This window comes from Symphalangus syndactylus, chromosome 3 (assembly GCF_028878055.3).
Source record: "Symphalangus syndactylus isolate Jambi chromosome 3, NHGRI_mSymSyn1-v2.1_pri, whole genome shotgun sequence".
NCBI lineage: Eukaryota > Metazoa > Chordata > Mammalia > Primates > Hylobatidae > Symphalangus > Symphalangus syndactylus.
Window position 1 is genome coordinate 20,995,562 of NC_072425.2, and position 22,084 is coordinate 21,017,645.

General features: G+C 36.8%; 1 protein-coding gene and 2 pseudogenes across 21 annotated transcripts in view; 1 reads left to right on the plus strand and 2 right to left on the minus strand.

Annotated features, from left to right (window-relative positions):
• DENND1A (DENN domain containing 1A) overlaps window positions 1–22,084 on the plus strand; it is a 553,551-nt gene that overhangs the window by 70,670 nt on the left and 460,797 nt on the right. The gene's annotated exons all lie outside the window — the stretch shown is intronic.
• On the minus strand, window positions 7,834–11,753 carry LOC129478913 (phosphatidylinositol-glycan biosynthesis class F protein-like; annotated as a pseudogene).
• LOC129479949 (uncharacterized) lies at window positions 11,554–11,610 on the minus strand (annotated as a pseudogene).

Below are 22,084 nucleotides of genomic sequence, written 5' to 3' on the forward strand. Positions count from 1 at the left end.
ACTCTGTCATTGAGCCCTTATTGTGTCAAAAAACAAATCTCTTGGAGACCCTCACAGAAAGATTTGTTTCCTAAAACCTGAGTGCTAGCTAGAGCTCATAATTTTTGTGTTTTTTTGAGACAGAGTCTCACTTTGTCACCCAGGCTGGAGTGCAGTGGTGTGATCTCGGCTCACTGCAACCTCCGTCTCCCAGGTTCAAGTGATTCTCATGCCTCAGCCTCCCATGTAGCTGGGATTACAGGCGCCTGCCACCATGCCTGGCTAATTTCTGTATTTTTAGTAGAGATGGGGTTTTACCATGTTGGCCAGGCTGGTCTCGAACTCCTGACCTCAAGTGATCTGCCTACCTCAGCCTCCCAAAGTGCTAGGATTACAGGTGTGAGCCACTGCGCCCGGCCTAGAGCTCATAATTTCAGTCTCCTCAATTTAAGGGGTTTTTACAAAAGTGTTCCAAATGAAATCTTTTCTCCCCCGCTTCTATTCTTTTGTACAACAGCTGAGGGGTCAACCTATATACTGCCTCGTTGATAACCAATCACTGGCTATTTATAATAAAATTTAAAGGCTGGGCATGGTGTCTCATGCCTGTAATCCCAGCACTTTGGGAGGCTGAGACCGGCAGATCATGAGGTCAGGAGTTCAAGACCAGCCTGGCCAACATGGTGAAACCTTGTCTCTACTAAAAATAATAAAATTAGCTGGATGTGGTGGTGTGTACCTGTAATCCCAGTTACTGGGGAGGCTGAGGCAGGAGAATGGGTTTAACCCAGGCGGTGGAGGTTGCAGTGAGCCAAGATTATGCCACTGCATTCTAGCCTGGGTGAAAGCAGGATTCTATCCCCCCGACCCCCCCCAAAAAAAAAGAAAAGAAAAAAAAAGAAAGAAAAACAATTTAAAATGAAACATCTTTGGAAGGTTTTTTCTTTCTTTTTAAAAATTAGTTGCACTCTTATCAGCCAATGTTTTTCAGCTGTGTCAGGCTATTAAAATGCAGGTTTATAGGGTGGTGTTTTCAGGATGTTCCTGAGAATCAGTCCTGAGTTTCAGTATTCCCTCTGCTGCTGTGGTGGATAAGGTGAACATTCTTATTTTTAATTGCTTAGCTTTCCTAAATGTTTAACTGAGACCCGTCACATAAGTGCACTGGGAATGTGCTGTTATATTCATTAGTGTGGCTTTGGATGGCCTGAGACCATGACAGACTGGCTTTCTTCGTATACTTATTCATAAATTCAAACACGTCTTTGAGGGACTACTTAATGCTATGGATATAAATAAAACACTTTCTTTTTAAGGAGTTTACATCTGATGAGGGAAATAAATAGTCAACCAGTAGCCATACATTATTTGGGATAAATAGAGACAGGCACAAAGTGCTGTGGCAGCTCAGCAGAGGGAGCAGGGAGTAAATAGTTTTATACCCAGTTGCTATGGAAATCTGTGTATCCTCAGCCTCTCCCAAGGCCCCCAAAAGTGCCATCCTTACATGAGCAGCTCAGACCTCTCAATCTCTGGAACTAAATCAGGCTTAGATGAGGATGAGAAACTTAGATCGGACTTCTTAAGTATAGCTTCTCAAGTACAGGCCCTCTCAATTTGTAAACTAAAGAGAGAAGTTATCTGCTCCCCAGCCCCTACCACCACCACTCTTCCCCAGCGTGTAATGGCAAACAGGCAGAAGATAACTGCCGAAGACACTGATTGTTTAAAAGGGGGCCAGCAGGAGGCATGTTGGAGCACGTAGCGCTCCATAACAGTTCCCAAATACGCTGGGCAAATGTTCAAAGTTTCCTGATGGAGACTCAGTGCTGCTCTAGCCTGAGAGTGGCTCACCATGGCTCTTAGTTCTACCTTCTGGGCTCTTGGATTCTGAATCATCCTTCTTTAAATAAAAGAACCTGTGTTTGCAACTGAGTAGTTTCCTCAGCCTTCTTCTGGTCTGTAAAGTTTAGTGATTCAACAGCCTATTGTTTTTTCATTTGTATTTTCTTCGTTCTTTTCAGTCCATGCTGGCTGTGTTTCTCCCCATACGAGCCTCTTAAAAACTCCTTTGTTGTCCTGTGAATCTGTTGGAGTTACTCCTTGACATGTTCATACCCACAAATGTCTTTGAGATAAGCCCTCCTTTTCTACTTTGGTTTTCTAGTGAGACAACTGAGGAACAACAGTTGTAAGCTTCTTAGAAGCCCTGTTGTTTAACTGAATGGTTCTCTATGATGGTACCACCTTAGATCTTTTGGAGGTCTTGCAAAGAATTCTAATATCACTCCCTTAGCTTTTTCTTATCCTAAGAGTACCCTGGATTTGATCTTTACCCAGAGGCCATTTCTTAATTTTAACATCATTTATTGTCTGGAGAGGCTATAAATGAGTAAAATTGAGTTCTATACATAGAATAATAGTAATAAAAAGGAACAAGGTATTGCTATACTCAACAACGTGGATGGATCTCAACATAATCATCTTGAGTGAAAGAAGCTGGACAAAAAGAGTACATACTTTCTGATTCCATTTATATAAAAGCCTAGAAAGTACAAACTAATCTATAGTGACAGAAAGCACACCAGTGGTTCCCTAGGGATGGGTGGTGGGGAGTGCAGCAGGAGGGATAGATTACGAAGGAGCACAAAGAAACTTTTGGGGTTGATTGATTGTGGTGATGGTTTAATGGATGTACACATATGTCAAAACTCATCAAATTATACACTTCCATGCTTGCGTTTTCTTATTTTTTTTCATTCTTGTGTTGAAGATGTGTCTCTTGAAAGCAATATATAGTTGGATCTTTTAAAATCCAGTCGTCTTACCTGCATTTTTTACTGGAAATGCTTTTTTTTTTTCTCCCGAGACGGAGTCTCGCTCTTTCACCCAGGCTGGAGTGCAGTGGCGCGATCTCGGCTCACTGCAGGCTCCGCCCCCCGGGGTTCACGCCATTCTCCTGCCTCAGCCTCCCGCGTAGCTGGGACTACAGGCGCCTGCCACCTCGCCCGGCTAATTGTTTGTATTTTTAGTAGAGACGGGGTTTCACCGTGTTAGCCAGGATGGTCTCGATCTCCTGACCTCGTGATCCGCCTGCCTCGGCCTCACAAAGTGCTGGGATTACAGGCGTGAGCCACTGCGCCCGGCCCTGGAAATGCTTTTTATGCTTCATTTTTTTTATTCCTTTCTTTTGGATTAAGCATTTTAATCATTCAGTTTTTTCCCTTTTATCATTTGGGACTCAAATACTATTTCTGTGCCTTTAACTGATACACTGAAAATAATGGTGGCTATGACTTAGTAGTGCTTATTTTATACCAGTCATTGTTTTATATGCTTTACCTATATTAACTCATTTAATCCTCACAAAAACCCTATGGGATAGATACTGTTACTGTCTCAATTTTACAGATGGGGAAACCATGACATGGCGAGCTTATGTAATCTGTCCAAGGCCACAGAGCTATCAACTAGTAGAGCTGGGACTTGAACCCAGGTCATGTGCTTTCAGTGTCCGTAATGTTAACTAATACAGGCATACCTCAGAGATATTGCAGGTTCAGTTTAGTTGCAGACCACAATAAAGTGAATAGAGCAATAAAGTGAGTCACAAATTTATTTAGTTTCCCAATGCATGTAAAGTTATGTTTATACTCTACTATTGTCTATTAATTGTATAATGGCATTATGTTTAAAAAGGTACATATCATGATTTAAAAATATTTTATTGCTAAAAATTGCTAACAATCAACTTGTAATCTTTTTGATGGCAAACGATCTCGTCTAAATGTTGATCGCTACCAGCTTGTCAGGATGGTGGCTGCTGAAGGCTGGGATGGCTGTGGCAATTTTTTAAAGTAAGACAGCAATGAAGTTTGCTGCATTGATTGACTCTTCCTTTCACGAAAGATTACTCTGTAGGATGTGATGCTCTTTGATAGCATTTTACCCCCAGTCAAACTCCTTTTAGAATTGGAAACCTCTCAAACGCTGCTACTGGTTTATCAGCCAGGTTTGTGTAATTTTGTAAATGCTTTCTTGTCATTTCAACAATGTTTACAGCATTTTCACCAAAAGTAGTTTCCATCTCAAGAAAGGACATTCTTTGCTCATTTGTAAGAAGCAACTTCTCCTCCATTCAAATTTTATCATGAGATCGCAGCAATTCAGTCCCATTTTCAGGTTCTGCTTTTAGTTCTGGTTCTCTTGCAGCTTCTATCACATCTGCATTACTTCCTCCACTGAAGTCTTAAATACCTCATTGTCATCCATGAGGGCTGGAATCAGCTTTTTCCAAACTCTTGTTAATGTTGGTATTTTGACCTCCCACAAATCACAAATGTTCTTAATGGCATCTAGAATGATGAATTCTTTCCAGAAGGTTTTCAGTTTATTTTGCCCAAACCCATCAGAGGAATAACGATCTATTGCAGCTATAGCCTTATGTATTTCTTAGACTTAAAGTCAAAATTATTCCTTGATCCAGGGGCTGCAGAATGGATGTTGTGTTAGCAGGCCTGACAACCTTCATCTCCTTGTATATCTCCATCAGAGCTCTTGGATGACCAGGTGCATTGTCTTTTTTTCTGAGTAGTAGGTTTCAACAGTAGGTTTAAACTATTTATTATGTTGGTGGAAAAGTAATTGTGGTTTATGTCATTACTCAATGGCAAAAACCAGAATAATTTTTGCACCAACCTAAATAGTAATACATGCTGTAAAATGATGTGCTGGCATCCAGGCTTTGTTCCATTTATAGAGCACAGGCAGAGTACATTTAGCATAATATTATACTTAAGAACCCTAGGATTTTCAGAATGGTCGATGAGCATTGGTTTCAATTTAAAGTCACCAGCTGCATTAGCCCCTAACAAAAGATTCATCCTGTCCTTTGAAGCTGGTTTTGACATCTCCTCTCTAGCTATGAAAGTCCTAGATGGCATTTTCTTCTAATATAAGGTGGTTTCATCTACATTGAAAATCTGTTGTTAGCATAGCCACCTTTATCAATGATCTTAGCTTGAACTTCTGGATAATTTGTTGCAGCTTCTACACCAGGATTTGCAGCTTCACCTTTCACTTTTTTATGTTATGGAGATGGCTTTTTTCCTTAAACCTCATGAACCAACCTCTGCTAGTTTCAAACTCTTCTGCAGCTTCCTCACCTCTCTCAGCCTTCATAGAATTGAAGAGAGTCAGGGCCTTGATGTGGATCAGGCTTTTGTGTAAGGGAATGTTGTGGCTGTTTTGATCTGTCCAGACCACTAAAACTTTCATGTATCAGCAATCAGGCTGTTCTCACTTTCTTATCATTCATGTGTTACTGAAGTAGTACTTTTCATTTTCTTCAAGAACATTTCCTTTGTATTCGCAATTGGGCTGTTTGCTACAAGAAGACTAACTTTGAGCCTATCTTGACTTTCAGTATGCCTTCCTCACTGCTAAGCTTAATTATGTCTAGCTTTTGATTTAAAGACACGCAACTCCTCCTTTCAGTTGAACACTCAGAGGCCATTGTAGGGTGAATTATTGGCCTAATGTCAATATTATTGTGTCTCAAGGAATAAGGAGGCCCAAGGAAGAGAAAGATGGGAGAATGGCTGGTTGGTGAAACAGTCAGAACACACACACATTTATTGATGAAGTTTGCCATCTCATAAGGGCATGGTTTATGGCACCCCAAAACAATTACAACAGTAACATCAAAGATCATTGATCACCGATCATCATAACAGATATAATAATAATTTTAAAAGTTTGAAATATTGCAAAAAATTACCAAAATGTGACACAGAGACATGAAATGACTTGCTCTATCCAGGGTTGTCATACACTTTGAATTTGTTGTTTTTTTTTTTTTTTTTTAAAGCAATATCTTTGAAGTGCAATAAAACAAAGTATGCCCATACAAATCAACAGTTTCTGAGAAATTTTTGCATGTTTATGTAACTTTAATTGGCATCTTTACCCTCCTCCTGGACAATACAAGATTGTATATTGCTTTGACTTTAATCATTTCCCTTCTTGTTTATATGGTTTTTATTGTTGTGTATTTTACTTTAAACCTGTAAGATATTATTGATTTTTTTATATAACCAATGCTTGTTTAGATTTATCTGTGTATTTTCTATTTTCTTTGTTCTTTATTTTTTATTTTTTTGAGATGAAGTCTTGCTCTGTCGCCCAAGCTGGAGTACAGTGGGGCGATCTTGGCTCACTGCAACCTCTGCCTCCTGGTTCAAACAATTCTCCTGCCTCAGCCTCCTGAGTAGCTGGGATTACAGGTGCATGCCACCACGCCCAGCTAATTTCTGTATTTTTGGTAGAGACAGGGTTTTGCCATATTGGCCAGGCAGGTCTCAAACTCCTGCCCTCAAGTGATCTGAACGCCTCGGCCTCCCAAAGTGCTGGGATCACAGGTGTGAGCCACTGTGCCTGGCCATTTTCTTTGTTCTTTATGTCTTCTTGCATCTCAGAGTTTTTTCATCTGGGCTAATCTTCTTGCTTGAATAATATTCTTTGTTAGTGGCAAATATCTTAGTTTTGTTTATCTGAAGATGTCCTTATTCTAACCTCATATTGGAGATGTCATTTCATTATCTTCTGGCTTCTGATATTGCTGTTGAAGTCCCTTTCCATTATAGTTAATATTTTTGTGTCTTGTTTTCTAGTTTAGCAATGATATATGTCTAGCAGTGGAGTTTTCTTCTTATATATCTTGGTTAGGACCAGCTATTTGAATCTGAGGACTTAGAACTTCTTTTTCTTTTGGAGCTTTGATTACACATATGTCTGACATTCTCTTTTTGTCCTTTACAGTTTTAAACCATTTTTTTTGTCTGTTTTCAATCTGTTTCTCTCTGATATATTCAATAACTTCTTCAAGTCTTTCTTCCAGTTTACTAGTTCTGTCTTCAGCTGTGTCTAATTGCTGTTAAAACCATTTATGGCCAGGCTCAGTGGCATACACCAGTAATCCTGGCACTTTGGGAGACCAACGTGAAAGGATTGCTTGACGCCAGGAATTCGAGATCAGTCTGGGCAAATAGTGAGACCCTGTCTCTACAAAAATGAAAACAAAAAACCCATTGATTTAGTGCTTAATTTTAATTATTTTTAATAAGTTTCTTGAGATATTCACAAACCACACAATTTGCCCATTAATAAAAGATATAATTAATGGTTTTGGTATATTATTTAAATTGTGGAAGAATATGTGTATATATAAAACAAAATTTGCCATTTTAAATATTTTTAAGTGTAAATTTAGTGGTATTAATTATATTTATACTGTTGTGCAGCCATCACCACTATCTGTTATTAAAATCTTTTCATCACCTCAAATATAAACTTTGTAATCATTACCAATAATTTTCCATTTTCCCCTCCTTCCTAACCTCTGGTAACCTCTATCCTACTTTCTGTCTCTATGAATTTGCCTATTCTAATTTCCTCATATAAGTGGAATCATATATTATTTGTCCTTTTCTGTCTGGTTTATTTTACTTACCCTAATGTTTTCAAGGTTTATTCATGTTGTAGTATGTACAGAACTTCATTCCTCTTTATGGCTGAATATTTATCCATTAGATGTATATACTGCATGTTGTTTATCCATTCATCTGTTGATGGACACTTTGGTTATCTCCACTTTTTGGCAATTGTGAATAATGCTGCAATCAACAATGTCATTCATTGTTGATATATGTTTGCATTTCTGCTTTCAATTCCTTTGAGTATATACCTAGGAATGGCATTGCTGGATCATACAGTAATTCTATTTTTTAGCTTTTTGAGTAACTGCCAAGCTGTTTTCCATAACAGCTGCACCATTTTATATAGCCACTAGCAATGTGTAAGGTTCCAATTTCTCTACATTCTTGTCAGTGGATACTGTTGTCTATCTCTTTTATTATAGCCATTCTAGTGGGGGTGAAGTGACATATCATTGTTATTTTGATTTGCCTTTCTCTAATGCCTAATTATATTGAGCATCTTTTAGGGTGCTTCTTGTGTATTTTCTGTGGAGAAATATCTATCCAGTGACTAAGTCTTTTAAAAAATTACCAGGTTATAAGGGTTCTTTATATATTCTAGATACAAGCCTGTTATCAGATATGTGACTTGCAAGTACTTTCTCCCACTTTGTAGGTTAACTTTTCTCTTTCTTGTGTCATCTGAAACAGAAGTTTTCATTTCAGTGAAGTCCTATTTATCTAATATTTCTTTTGTTGTTTGTGCTTTAGTATGGTGCCTAAGAAACCATTGCCCATCCTAAAGTTACAATGATTTATTTCTGTGTTTTCTTCTAAGTTTGTTTGTTTATTTATTTATTTATTAGGTTTTAGCTCTTACATTTGGATCTATAATCCATTCCTTTTTTTTTTTTTTTTTTTTGAGACAGGTTCTCACTTGGTCACCCAGGCTGGAATACAGTGGCATGATCTTAGCTCACTGCAGCCTCAACTTCCCAGGCTCAAACAATCTTCCCACCTCTGCTTTGCAAGTAGCTGGGACTACAGGTGTACGCCACCACACCCACTTAATTTTTTGGGGGGTGGGTAGGGAGAGATGAGGTTTTGCTCTGCTGGCCAGGCTGGTCTTGAACTCCTGGCCTCAAGCGATTCTTCTGCCTCAGCTTCCCAAAGTGTTGGGATTAAAGGCATGAACTCATATCCCCAGCCTACAATCCAAATCAAGTTGATTTTTATATATGCTTATAAGGAAGGAGTCTAACTTTATTCTTTCAAATATAGATAGTCAGTTGCCCCTGCACCTTCTGTTGAAAAGTATTAATTCTCCATTGAGTTGTTTTGGTTTCCTTGTTGATTTTTTTTTTTTTTTTTTTTTTTTTTTGGAGGCAGAGCCTTGCTCTCTTGCCCAGGTGGGAGTGTAGTGGCACAACTTTGCCTCACTGCAACCTCTGCCTCCCGGGTTCAACAGATTCTTGTGTCTCAGCCTCCTGAGTAGCTGGGACTCCAGGTGCATGCCAGCATGCCCGGCTAATTTTTTGTATTTTTGGTAGAGATGGTGTTTCACCATGTTGGCCAGCCTGGTCTTGAACTACTGGCTTCAAGTGATCTGCCCACCTCAGCCTCCCAAAGTGCTGGGATTACAGGCATAAGCCACCATGCCTGGCCCCTTGTTGAAAAGTAATTGACAATTGCAAATACTTATTTCTGGACTCTGAATCCTATTCATATCCTAATGCTGTACTATACTGTCTTGATTACTGTAGATTTGTAGTAAATTTTAAAATTGAGAAGTATGAATCCTCCAATTTTGTTCTTTTTAAAGATTGTGTGACTATTCTGGGTCCCTTGCATCTCCATATGAATTTTAGTATTAGCTTATCAATTTCTGCAAAAAGCCCAGCTGGGATTTTGGTAGGGATTTAATTGGATCTGTAGATTCATTTGGGGAGGATTGTCAGCTTAACAATATTGTGTTCCAATCCATGAACTTAGGATATCTTTCCATTTGTTAAGGTAATGTTTAGGGTTTTTTTCCCCATAATGTTTTGTAGTTTTCAGAGTATAAGTTTTCCAATTCTCTTGTTAAATTTACTCTTATTTTTCTTAATCTTTTTGATGTTACTGTAAATGGAAATTTTGAATTTTTTTGTATTGTTCTTTGTTAGTGTATAGAAATAGAATTGATTTTTAAAAATATTGATCTATTATCCTGCAGATTTGATGAACTAGTTTATTAGTTCTAATAGGTTTTTAGTGAATTTCTTAGGATTTTCTTTGTGTAAGATTATGTAATGTACAAATCAAGATAGTACTACTTCTTTCTTTCCATTCTTGATGACTTTTATTTCTTTTTCATACCTAATTACCCTGGCTAGAACCTCCAATACAGTGTTGAATAGAAGTGGCAGAAATGAATATTCTTTTCTTCATCTGCATCTTAAAGAGAAACATTTAGTCTTTTGGCATAATTATGATATTAATTATAGGTTTTTTAGATGCTCTTTATCAGCTTGATGAAGTTCTGTTTTGTTTCTAGTTTAATTTATTATGAAAGGATGTTGGATTTTGTCAGGTGCTTTTTCTGTGTCTTTTGAGATGATTGTGTGATTTTTGTTCGTGATTCTCTAGATATGGTTTATTACATTAATCTATTTTTGGATGTTGAACCAACCTTGCATTCTTGTTTTTGAAAATTCTATTGTAAGTACTTTATTTTAACTAGAAGATACAATCTCCAAGGAGTTTCATGGTTTAAAAAGCTACAATTACATCATGTTGTAACTATGTAAAACACAATGCTGTAATGGAACTACTTGACTTTGATTATATACATTTTTGCACAGCCCTGTGGAATCTATGGAGAGGAATATTTTCTCCCTTTGTTCCAATTAATTGTTCTTGTATAGAAATTGCTTTATATTCCGGTATATCCAGAATGGTAAAATAACAAGTCCATCCATGTTGCTAAAGGTCGCTCCAAGCATATAGGAGATGGGCCATACCTGCCATGGTCTTTCTCCACTCAGTGGTATTGGCAGTGCTTCAAGTTATGCTCCTACAAAACTAGAAATTGTAATGATCTGGAGACTATTCTCCCAAATGGCTGTAACTCCATTTCTACTGAAAACTCTAAGCCATGCTTTTGAGATTTGGTTCTAACAAACATAAGGTACAGTGGTAAAAGTAGACAAAATGACTGCAAATAAAAATGTTTCCAACACCAACTCTTTTAGCTCCATATAGAACAAAAATTACTTGGAAGGAGAAACAGGACAAAAGAAGGTAGATACAGCATTTCAAAAATCAAGTTACCTTGTGTGATAATGAACTTTTTAGAGGATGTATTTGGTTTCACTACTAAATATAATACTAGATTGACAGCAGCTACAAAACCAGAACATATGCACAACCATGTCAAGTGTGTTTGCAATATTGAGAAGTTCTCCAAGAAGAATGTTGGAATGAAGACACTTAGGATAATTGAAAATATGCATAAAATATGGATACAAAGTAGTTTTTTGATGTCAGTATCTTTCATGGTATTTTCTTGAGTGGCTATCTCTCTTGCTTGGGGAAGGGACTTGGGGAACTACTGCATGCTACTATCATGTGGGAAGGGCTGTCCTGGCCCTAATGCAGGCACCCAACCTCGCATTCTTAGGATAAATCTCACTTGGTCATGGTGTGTAATCCTTTTTTTGTGTTGCTAGATTTGGTTTGCTAGTATTAATATATTGAGTATTTTTGCATTTTTAGTTTTCTTATATTTGTTTGCTTTTGGTATCAGCATAATACTGGCCTTATAGAATGAATTGGAAAGTTTTTCTTCATATTTTAGTTTTTGAAAGAGTTTATGAAGAATTGGTATTCATTATTCTTTAAATGTTTGGTAGAATTCTCCAGTAAAGTCATCTGAGTTCATCTGTTTTGGTGGGAAGTTTTCAAACTAGTAATTCAATCTCTTGCTATAGGTCTATTCAGATTTTCTATTTCTTCTTGAATCAGTTTTGGTAGTTTATATTTTTCTAGAGATTTGTCCATTTCATATATCTAATTTGTTGGCACACATTTGTTCATAGCATTCTCTCTCTCTCTCTTTTTTTTTTTTCTGCTAAACCAGAAAACCTAGACAAATTCTGAAAGAGCTGTAACATTAATATTCTCTTACTCCTCTGTATTTCTGCAAATATGGTCCTCACGGTTTTTTTTTCTTTTACTTCTCACTTCTCATACATTGTACTTGCAACCACTGCAAAGTAATTGTCATTTTCAGATGCTGTTTCTTTGTCTGAAATGTCTTTTCTCTTTCCCCATTAGAGGAATTGGCATTTATCTTCAAGATAATTTTCTTCATGCTGCCTTCCCTGATTGTCCAGACAAACTCAGTCTTTCCTTCCTTTGAATTCCAGTGTACTTCTACACATCTGTCAACATACTTGTATCTTTCAAAGGGCAGCTGAGCATCCTGTTCACCTTCTTTTCCCTAATGAGAAACACGGGACTTAATACAAATTGTTTCTTGGGAATTGCATGTTGAATAAATGAATGAGGTATGAAACATTTCTTCTGAGCTCTCAACCTGTTTGGATGCCTGAAAAGTATCTGAAATTCAAAATGTCTGAATTCTAACTCATGATCTGCTCATTAAACTGAATGAAGCTCTAGTCCCCTTCCACTGAGCAGCACATTTAAAAAATCCATTATGCAAACTAAAAACCTACTGCCTTCATCCTGGTCACCTGCCTTCCTGCTCACCCTCTGTGTTCAATATATCAGAAAAATTTGATTGATTTACCTAAATATCTTTAAAAACTAGGTATTTGTTCTCAACTATCATTATCCTAAACCTCTTTCTCACCTTCCCCCACCTCCCCAAACCAAGTCCTTCAGGTCTCACTTCAGACATTAAATCATCCCTAGGGGGGAACCTTTTCAGATCCCCAAAGTAAGCTTGTTCTTACAATGTATAGTCTTGTGGCAGTTAATCATAGCTTATAGTTACGTTACTTGTGCAGTTATTAGTTTGTCTGAGCTTCTGTACTGGACCTTAAACTCTGTGAGGGTATCGATCACCCAGTATTTTCTTCACTACTGTATGACCAGATCTCAATATTAAGAAGATTTAGTGAATATTTATGGAATGAACAAACACTAAAAATTAGGTAATTTATATGGGAATGCCTTTAAAATGAAAATTACTGGAGAAACATTATTTTGATGATCTCTTAACATTTAAAATAACTGTGACTAGTTTATTGAATTTATAATTTTTTGTTTGGGTGAAGAGAAATTCTAAATTCTCATGGTATTTAAGGGTGGATCATCTTGGATAGATCCACTTATTGCTGATGAGGCTTTGTTTACTGGAATTATGGAATTGGTATAACAATAACAATGTGTAGGGTAGGGTCTCTCTGGAAAGCACTATACTACTTCCTAAATGACATCACCTTGGTAATTATCACATTTGGTTTAAGATTTCACTTACCACAAAATGCGTTGCAGAAAGTCAAACTCTCGTATATATTTAAGTAAAGGTGATGACTTTCTTCACAATAGAGCAGAGATGAAATAGCTCCCACATTTGTTATTCTGAATGGAGCCTTGGGATGAAACTCCAAGCAGCAGAATGCCACTTAACATTCTGCATGCTATTTTGCTCTTTAGTAGCATAATTGTAAAATGAGGCAATAAAACCAGAAAAGATATAATATTTATACCTGTGTAGGCACTTCACATGATAAAATGTCACACGGGACTGTTTACTCCATGCTGGTTATTTGGATAATGCCCCACCTGCCTAGTGACAGGAGGTGCTGAGTCTTGCATAAATCTTGGAAAGAAGGTTAGGGTTAATATAGTGAGTTCTTCAGTAGGAAAAAAAATACAGCATGTGTGATAATAATAATGGCGACTCTTTGATTACTATTTTTGTACCGGCACTGTGCTAGGCCCTTGGGGACAGAGTGTGACAAAGAGGGAGATAATATAAGTGAGTACCTTTCATGTGTCAGCTATTCTGCTATACATTTTACTTACAATATTTGTAAAACTTATAATAACTCTGCCAGGTAGGTGGTGTTATCTCCATGTATATATGACTGATTCTTGTTTATATCTCATAAGAAATTCTAATGACCTCATTGGAGTTCTGTTATAATTATCATGTTTAAACTTTGGTGCTTTTTTTAAAGTTTAAATAGTCTTTTTTTTTTTTTTTGAGACAAAAAAAATTAATGAGAAGAGACAAAGAAACATCAAAGAGCTTTTTCCTCTGATTGCTGTGTTAGAACTTTTGCCTGAAAATAGGCTACATTCCTTCTGTTTTCAGCTGAATCCTCATTAACTTTACATTTTAATGATGTCCAGGGCAAATTACACCATTTATGGTCAGTACCTTAAAGGGATGCTTAAAGGGGACTTAAAAAATTTTTTTTTGAGTGGTGGATGTATTTATTCCAGGAATATAAATTGATCCAGAATTCTTAAAAAAATAGACAAAAACCCTTGAAACATGGGGTTGATGTTCCATTTCTAACTATTATAACAATTTAATTCAAAAGAAATTATTTTCATCTTAAAGTAAATTAATCATTAAAGAACATTTATAATATTTGGGAGTATGCAACTGGAACCAGTGTCCTACATTTATTTTTGAAAATAGTTTCAGTTTCTCATTTACTTGGATTTAAATTCAATTTTACTGCTTAGCTTCAGAAATAATTCATAGGTGGTAGATGCTCAATAGGAATAAATGAAGACAGCTTCTCCCAGTTATGAAAAAACAAGGGTGATTGAAATGCTAATATGTTGATAGACAGATTGTATTTGCACAAGAATGAGGGAATCTGCTGTAAGGTGGAACTCTTCACAGGATTCCAAATTATTCAATTTAAAAGAACAATATGAACTGTGGAGCTGTGCTTTCACTGTAAGCTTTGAATGCTTAATTATTATTAGATGATAAATTGGAATAGTGTCGTGTTGTGTCAAATACTGTTTATTTCCTTAACAATTATTGGATAAGTGGATTAAGGGAAATCGGCCTGTCTGTCGAGGAAACTGTAATTATGAGAATGCCCCATCTAACATCATGTATTTTATAAGGTTTGTGCTCCTGTTTTTTAAATCTGTTTAATTGAATCCCTTCTGTGTGCCAGGCAGTGGGCTAATGTCCTTGTTAAGGCGTTTTTGAATACAAGGGGTGGAATTTCACTAAAACTAGCTCAGGAAGGTTAGGGATAGAGGTGGAGAGGTCTGTTGTACAGTGAAGAACAGGAAGCAAAACCAGCTGGGCTTCATGAGGACCCACTGGAACCGGAAAGTCATGCACCAGGGTGGCTTCATCTCTTTCATCATGGCTTTGCCTCTGCTGGCTTCCTTCGTTTACCACTTATCTTGGTAATGGTTCAAAGTGGTCTATATGATCTTTCAAGCTTGGCTTCCCACTGTTAACAGACACTTTTCGTCTGTACCCAAGGTCGATTCGAGCATGTGGCTCAGCCCAGACCTGGATGGTCCCTGTGGCCTCCAGGTGCTCTGCTGCACTGCCCCTTCCGCATGAGCAGAGTGAAACATGTCTGTATGGAAAAGATACAGCTCTTGCCCATGTGTGGCTTTTTGTGGAGATGATAATACACCTAAAAAGATTATTTCTACTTAAATGTGCTATGGAGTTCCCTATAAATAAAATATTTCCGTTATCTGTGGTATTTGCAAACTGAGGAAACAGTGGGAGAGTTTGGGCACTGCCACTGAGGGAGGGTGAAGTGATTTTCTTTCAGAATGAGGTTTTCCTAGGTAGGGCTTCCTGAGGGTCTAAATCCATAATTGGATCCTACTTGCCACTGTACAAGGAAACTGAATGTAGAAGGAAAAAGAAATTTTCTTTGTTAGGTTTTCTTTCCAGGTACCGCCTTGAATGATTGGCCAACATATCTAATGCAATTTAAGGTCATTTGGGAAATCTTTAGGTCTGATCTATTGTGACTAATGATTCTTGATATGGCTATTTTTTTTAACTTGTCCATATTTCAGTTTTCTAAGGATTCAGTTAAAGCACTAGCAGATTCTGCAGTTGCTCCTCAAGTATCATCATTTTTCTTATAACTGAGTATTGAAATGGAGCAAAGCTCGTGGCTGTAACTTAACATTTGTTAAGCTTCTATTTGCTTTATATATATGTATATACATATTATATATATATACACATATAAACATACACAGACATATACATATATACACAGATGAACAAGTATGTGTATATTTTTTCTTATTCTTCCTGGAGCCCATAAGAGATTAATTATTGTCCTTATTTTATAAGTGTTACAAACCAAGGCACAGAAAGATGAAGTAACTTGCCTTAAGGTAATATAGCTAGTAAGCAATGGGTTGTTGATTCGATTCTAGGTCTGTACTGTGCTGCCTATGTCTATAATAGCTCTGCTTAAGGTTAATGGGTAGGTTGTGTTTCTGGAATGCTCAACTTCTCTGTTGGAACAAGGTTTTGCATCAGTATGGCTTGGTTAAAAGCGTAAGTTCTGGTTCTGGTACAGCCAATTTATAAGCTGTATGATGATAGGATGTACAAGTTGTTTCATATTTTTAATTTATAAAATGGGATTATTAATAGGTCCCATCATAGAGTTTTCATAGGAGGAATGAAAGAAATAGTACAGTCTTTTTGCCACAACATGTGCAGGAGCAGTGTCAGAATAATGTAGAAATTGCATTGGTTTATATGTTTTATGCCATCAGGTTGGATTGGCTGAAGTCAAAGTAGACTAGCACTGTTTTTCTTGGTCTTTATATTTGGGCAGGTTCTCAACTTTCTTAATTTTTTCCTTTTCTTTATGAAAAGAGTGCTGACCTTGCAGTTTAGGTTGAGATTGCCATCGATAGAGTCAGGGCTCCCAAATTGTGCTTTTAGCCTTTCTTTATATAGTGTTGAAAAATAATTTTAAAATAGTTTGGTGTCTCAGTTTTCAGAAAAACTACATATGTATAACGTTTTTATTCATACCTTATCCCTGGATAGTAGTATCTGGTTGAACGGTAATTTTAAAATAGTTTGGTTTTTCAGTTTTCAGAAAAACTACATATATATAATGTTTGTATCCATACTTTACCCCTGGATAGGTATCTGATTGTTTCTGGGTTATGCTAAAGCAACAAGAATATTTTGAAGTTATGTTTTCTCCTTTAACTTGACCTGGTTTGTTGAAAGATGGTCGATCCTCTTGGGAGCAGGCAAGGGGGTGCTAATTGTGAAGTATCTCTGTTGAGTGATGAGACACTGGTGTCTGTGAATGTAGTGGAATGGTGGGATCCCTTTGATTATTCTAATTGCAGAGAATCTAGGAACATAGGAAAGCAGCATGCAAAACATAAGATGCACAGGCTTTATCCTCGGTTGGGAGGAGTTTAAATCCTGACCCTTTCTTGGCCAGTAAACTGACTTGGACAAGGCACTTGACCTTTTTGGATCTGTTTTCTCATCAGTAATATGGAATTACTATCCCCTGCCTATTTTATTATCTTGAGAATTTAATGGCATAAGAAATGTAATAATATGAGGTATTCAGAGTACTTTCCTCATAGTAGATATTCAATATATGTTTAGTAAGGGAACTATAGAAGATAACAGAAATGTAGTTGTATTGTAGCCTATTTTATGCAATAAATATTCCAAAACGTTTTATATTATTATTTTTGTAAATTATCTGTTAAATGAAACAGAAAGGGAATTAACTTCTTTTGAAAAAGTCTGGGAAATTTTGTAATGTGAATAAACAACTTTTATTTGTAAGATAACATTAAAAATTATTTATAAAAATGTAATACTTGTATACATTTTTCTGTATAGAAATTTGTTATATGCAATAACATTTTAGTATTTCCTCAAATTTGAAATGAATAGCATGTGATATTAAGTCACTTAAAAATTCTCTAATATGAAATATTAAAAACTTAGACTCAAACTATAATATATTTTACCTAACCACCTTTTTGGCTACCTTTCTTTTGGTATTTTATTATATATCCTTTTCTTTTTATTTTTGTAAAAAACTATATTAGCTTTTTTTCTTCTTAACCATATTTTTCCCCTCTATAATTTGATTGAAGAAATGAACTTGTATTACTTTTTCTCTCATAGTAAGCCAACTCTGGTGAATAAAATATCCATAGTCAAGAAATTTGTGTGAGCTTGGCTGCACTGTGAACTCCCTGATTTCCTTCAGTCTTAATTCATATGTGAGCCCAGGGGTATTATTGCCCATTAGCCTTTCCTCATAGTTATTTTATGAAAGTGTACAATTGATGTGAGAGTGTTGTGAAACCTTTGGAGACAGTGCCCTGGACATACTGAGTGCCCTGGACATACATTTTGTGTACATACATACAGTGCCCTGGACATAAATTTTGTTCAAGATCAACAGATAGCACCCTACCGTAATCTGCTAGCAGCTTGTTTATCTAATTGTCAATAAAATTTCTGGTTCAGGAAAGAATTTATGTTATCCTGAAACTTAACATACCATGTCCCCGGAACCAAGGAGAAATAATAATAGTAACTGCCAGACACCTACTGTGTGTCAGACACCTTGCTGGATACTTTACACACAGATCTTTCATTCTCAAATTCCGAGATAGCCCTTCTTCCTCATTTTATTGAGGGAGGTTAAGAAAACGACCCCTAACCGTCTCACTTTTGCCAGGCTTCATAGCTGAAGCTCTCCCCACTTTTATATAGCATATATACCATATACCACTTTTTACCATATCCTCAGGAAACCCAAAGGACCTAACAGAAGGCAGAATGTATTTTGATGGAAAGTTAGTGATTCTTTTCTACTAATATTTTTCTGTCGGAGTGAACGAAGTGTGTAGTGGAGGAGTGTTTTGAGAGTTTTTGCAGTAGAAAGGTATTCAGGTTTTTTCTATTTTTTTTTTCCTGGAAATCAAGAGGAAAATGCAGATATCCAAGATAAAGAGTTAGGTAAACTAATAGTAGTTTGTGGATAGGGTCTAGATGAACTAGACTTCTGGAAGGATCCTTTGATTTTTGAAATGTATTATTATGATTGGATAGTTGTGTGTGTGGTGGTGGTGAGGGCTGTGATGAGTGTGCTTGACCATTATAAAACTGCCTTCATTACTAGAGGGACACAGATTCCCCTCACCTCTCCCATGATTGTATTGTTGAAAGCCGCCTTTTATCATTTTGCTGCCATATGTGTTTGTGAAAATCAGCTGCGTTGTAAAAATTCTTACTTCCTGGAAACCAGAAACCCATTCAGATAGTGTCCCTACCCTGACCACTTCCTCTTCGTTATTTCTAAATGACAGTGCTATTCCGGTAGCATTCCAGGCGTTCATCTAGCTAGGATTCCTTTTTCACGTTTACTATTTGGTGCATTTTCTCCTGTTTTATTTGGTTTCTTTGTCCTGATTAGTTCACCAAGTATAATAGAAGAGACATTTGCTTTGTTTTTTTTTCCCTCTAAAGCAAGTTATTTTAGAGGGAGAGTTTACCAGTGATAAGAGCTGTTTATGTCCTAAGCGATTGATTTGTAATTAATGTTGCCTGGGCTCTTGCCTGTTGGCAGAATTGGTAACAGCTTGCAGTATTTTTTAAATTCTCTTTTCTTTTTGGTATTTTGACAATGTCATTCATATCTCATGAAAAACTACCTCAGACAGGTTAAATGTGTTAAAACATGGAACGGAAAGGATGGAAGGAGACCCAGGGCTGCCTAGAAACCTTGATCTTTTGCCAAAGTATTTAAACAATTTAGTGTTTTGGTTTCCTAGCTCCAAGCTGCTTCTCAAATCCCTTGCTAATTAATCCAGTTAATGCTTTGTAGACTTACTATATGCGGTGCTTTGGCTTGCTCGTCTATCATTGAGAAGCCCGTTTTGTTTCTTGGAGAAAACCTAAGCTCTGTTCTGGTGCAGAGCTATATACAGGGCTTATGACGTGTGAGTAGTTTGGGGCTTTAAAACCCCTATGCGTGTGTATCTATGTAAGCACATACAGACGTGCTCTCTGCATTTCATAGTCCTTAGGCTTAAAATTTTAAAACAAAAAAAGACACAAAGTAGAAAATAGAAATCAGGTGTTTCACACCAAACCAATGAACTGACTGAAAGCTCCCTCTGCTACTTGCTTTATTAATTGTGCAAATTATTTGATGTCTCTAAGCCTCAATTTCCTCATCTGTAAAATGGGGGAAAATAATTTATTCCTCCTCATAGTATTGTTGTGAGGATGAAGTGAGTTTCTTATATACTTAGCAAGTGTCCAGAACATGGTAAAGCTCAGTAAATGATGACTGCTTTTATTATTCTGTTGTGACCCTTATGTGTTGAATAAATTAACTTCTTTTGGTGCTTGCTGAATTGTGGAGGAGGTAGATTCCTTTTATCTGTTTTCTTTTGGCAAAGATATATCAAATGTCTCAATTTGTATCAAGGATTTAAAAATCAAGCATTTGTTCATTGAACAGTAGTGATAATAAAAAATAGACAACTGTATTCTATTTGAGCCTGTTTTTTTTGAGACAGAGTCTCGCTCTTTCGCCAGGCTGGAGTGCAGCGGCGTGATCTCAGCTTCCTGTAACGCTTGCCTCCCAGGTTCAAGCAATTCTCCTGCCTCAGCCTCCCGAGTAGCTGGGACTACAAGCATGTGCCACCATGCCCAGCTAATTTTTGTATTTTTAGAGATGGGGTTTCACCGTGTTGGCCAGGATGGTCTCGATCTCTTGACCTTGTGATCTGCCCATCTTGGCCTCCCAAAGTGCTGGGATTACAGTCATGAGCCACCGTGCCCGGCCTGAAGCTGGTTTTAAGACCCATTGATGTGAGTTATCAATACCAAAGATCTTTCTAAAGTCTGAAAGGTGTATATCTATCTCTCATTTGCTTACTAGAAAGCTTAGGTACTGAAAAATATATAGGGTATTTCTTTTTCCCAGTTAAATAATTATATCAAACATGGAGGCAAATTCAGGAATATTTACTGCTAGTGAAGCTCATGATGACTTTTTTTTACTAACCATTTCTGAAATTCATATATTATGCCTGAAAAAGCTCAGAGTATGTCCTGGGAATTAGGAATTGGCAGGGTTCTCATTTGATCATCATAGGAAATTTCACATCCCCCCCCACCCCCCCCAAGGAATTTGTGGAGAAAAAAATTTTCTGCCAAAAAGTGTAAAATTCTAATTTTTTTTCCAGCTAATTGTTTTTGTTTTTATGTTTAGAAAAACTTTTTTATAACATAAAAAACAGGAACAAACAGGAAAATGCAGAAATAAAAGTTAACAGCTTGATGGATTATCACAAAGTTAAAACATCCAGGTCAAGACATAGATCATTAGTAAGCATCTTGCCAGCCATCCTTATGTGTCTTTCCAAACACCACTCCCTCAATTAGAGAACCATTACCTTTTTGTTTTTTTTTTCCCTTTCCTTTTTTTTTTTTTTTTTGAGATGAGGTCTCACTGTTGTTCAGACCGGAGTGCAGTGGCGCAATCATATAGCACACTGTAGCCTCAAACTCCTGGGCTCAGAGGACCCTCCTACTTCAGCTTCCTGAATAGTCGTGACTACAGGCATGGACCGCTCCCCTGGACCCCCAACCTGGCTAATTTCCTGCCGTGCTGCCCAGGCTGGTCTTGAACTCCTGGGCTCAAATGGTCTTCACACCTCAACCTTCTGAGTAGCTATGATTACAATGTGAGCAAATGTGCCCAGCTAAAACCATTATCTTAACTTCTAATAGCATTGATCATTTTTACCTGTTGTTCAACATATATACATGGAGTTATATAGATGGAGTCATGAGTATATTTAATATTTTACTTGGTTTCTTTTGCTCAACAGTTGTATTTGTGAGATTATCCTTGTTGTGTGCACCTATAGTTTCTCCTTTTCATTGCTATACACTATTCCATAATATGAATATGCCACAGTCGATCCATTCTACTACTGCCTGTAGACATTTATGTTTCCGCTTTGGTTTTGGTTATTTCAAATAATGGAGCTATGACATTATAGTGAATATATCTGGTGTTTATATATACTCCCACTTTTGTTTGGTATGTACATAGGAGTGAAATTTCTGGGTCATATTGTTTGTGTATGTTTAGCCTAAAATGCCAAGTTTTCCAATGTGGTGGAACTGATTTGCATCCTCATCTGCTGTGTGAGCTCCTCTTGCTCTATATCATCACCAGCACTTACTATTAAAGGTCTTTTTAATTTTAGCCATTCTGAATGAATGTGTAGTGTATTTTGCTTTGGTTTTAATTTGCATTTTCATGATTACCCGTGAAGTTGAACATCTTTTAATGTACCTGCTGGTTATTTGGCTATGTTGTTTTGTTGTTATTTTTAAGGAATTCTTTGTATACTCTAGATACAGTTTCTTTGGTTATGTGTTATAATTTACCTTGTACTCTGTGGCTTATCTTTCCACTCTTTTAAAAATTAGTATTATTTTTAATTGACATCATAATTTTATATATTTATAGAGTACAATGTGATGTTTTGATATATGTATACAATATGGAATGATTAAATCAAGTGAATCAACATGTCCCTCACCTAACTTATTATTATTGTTG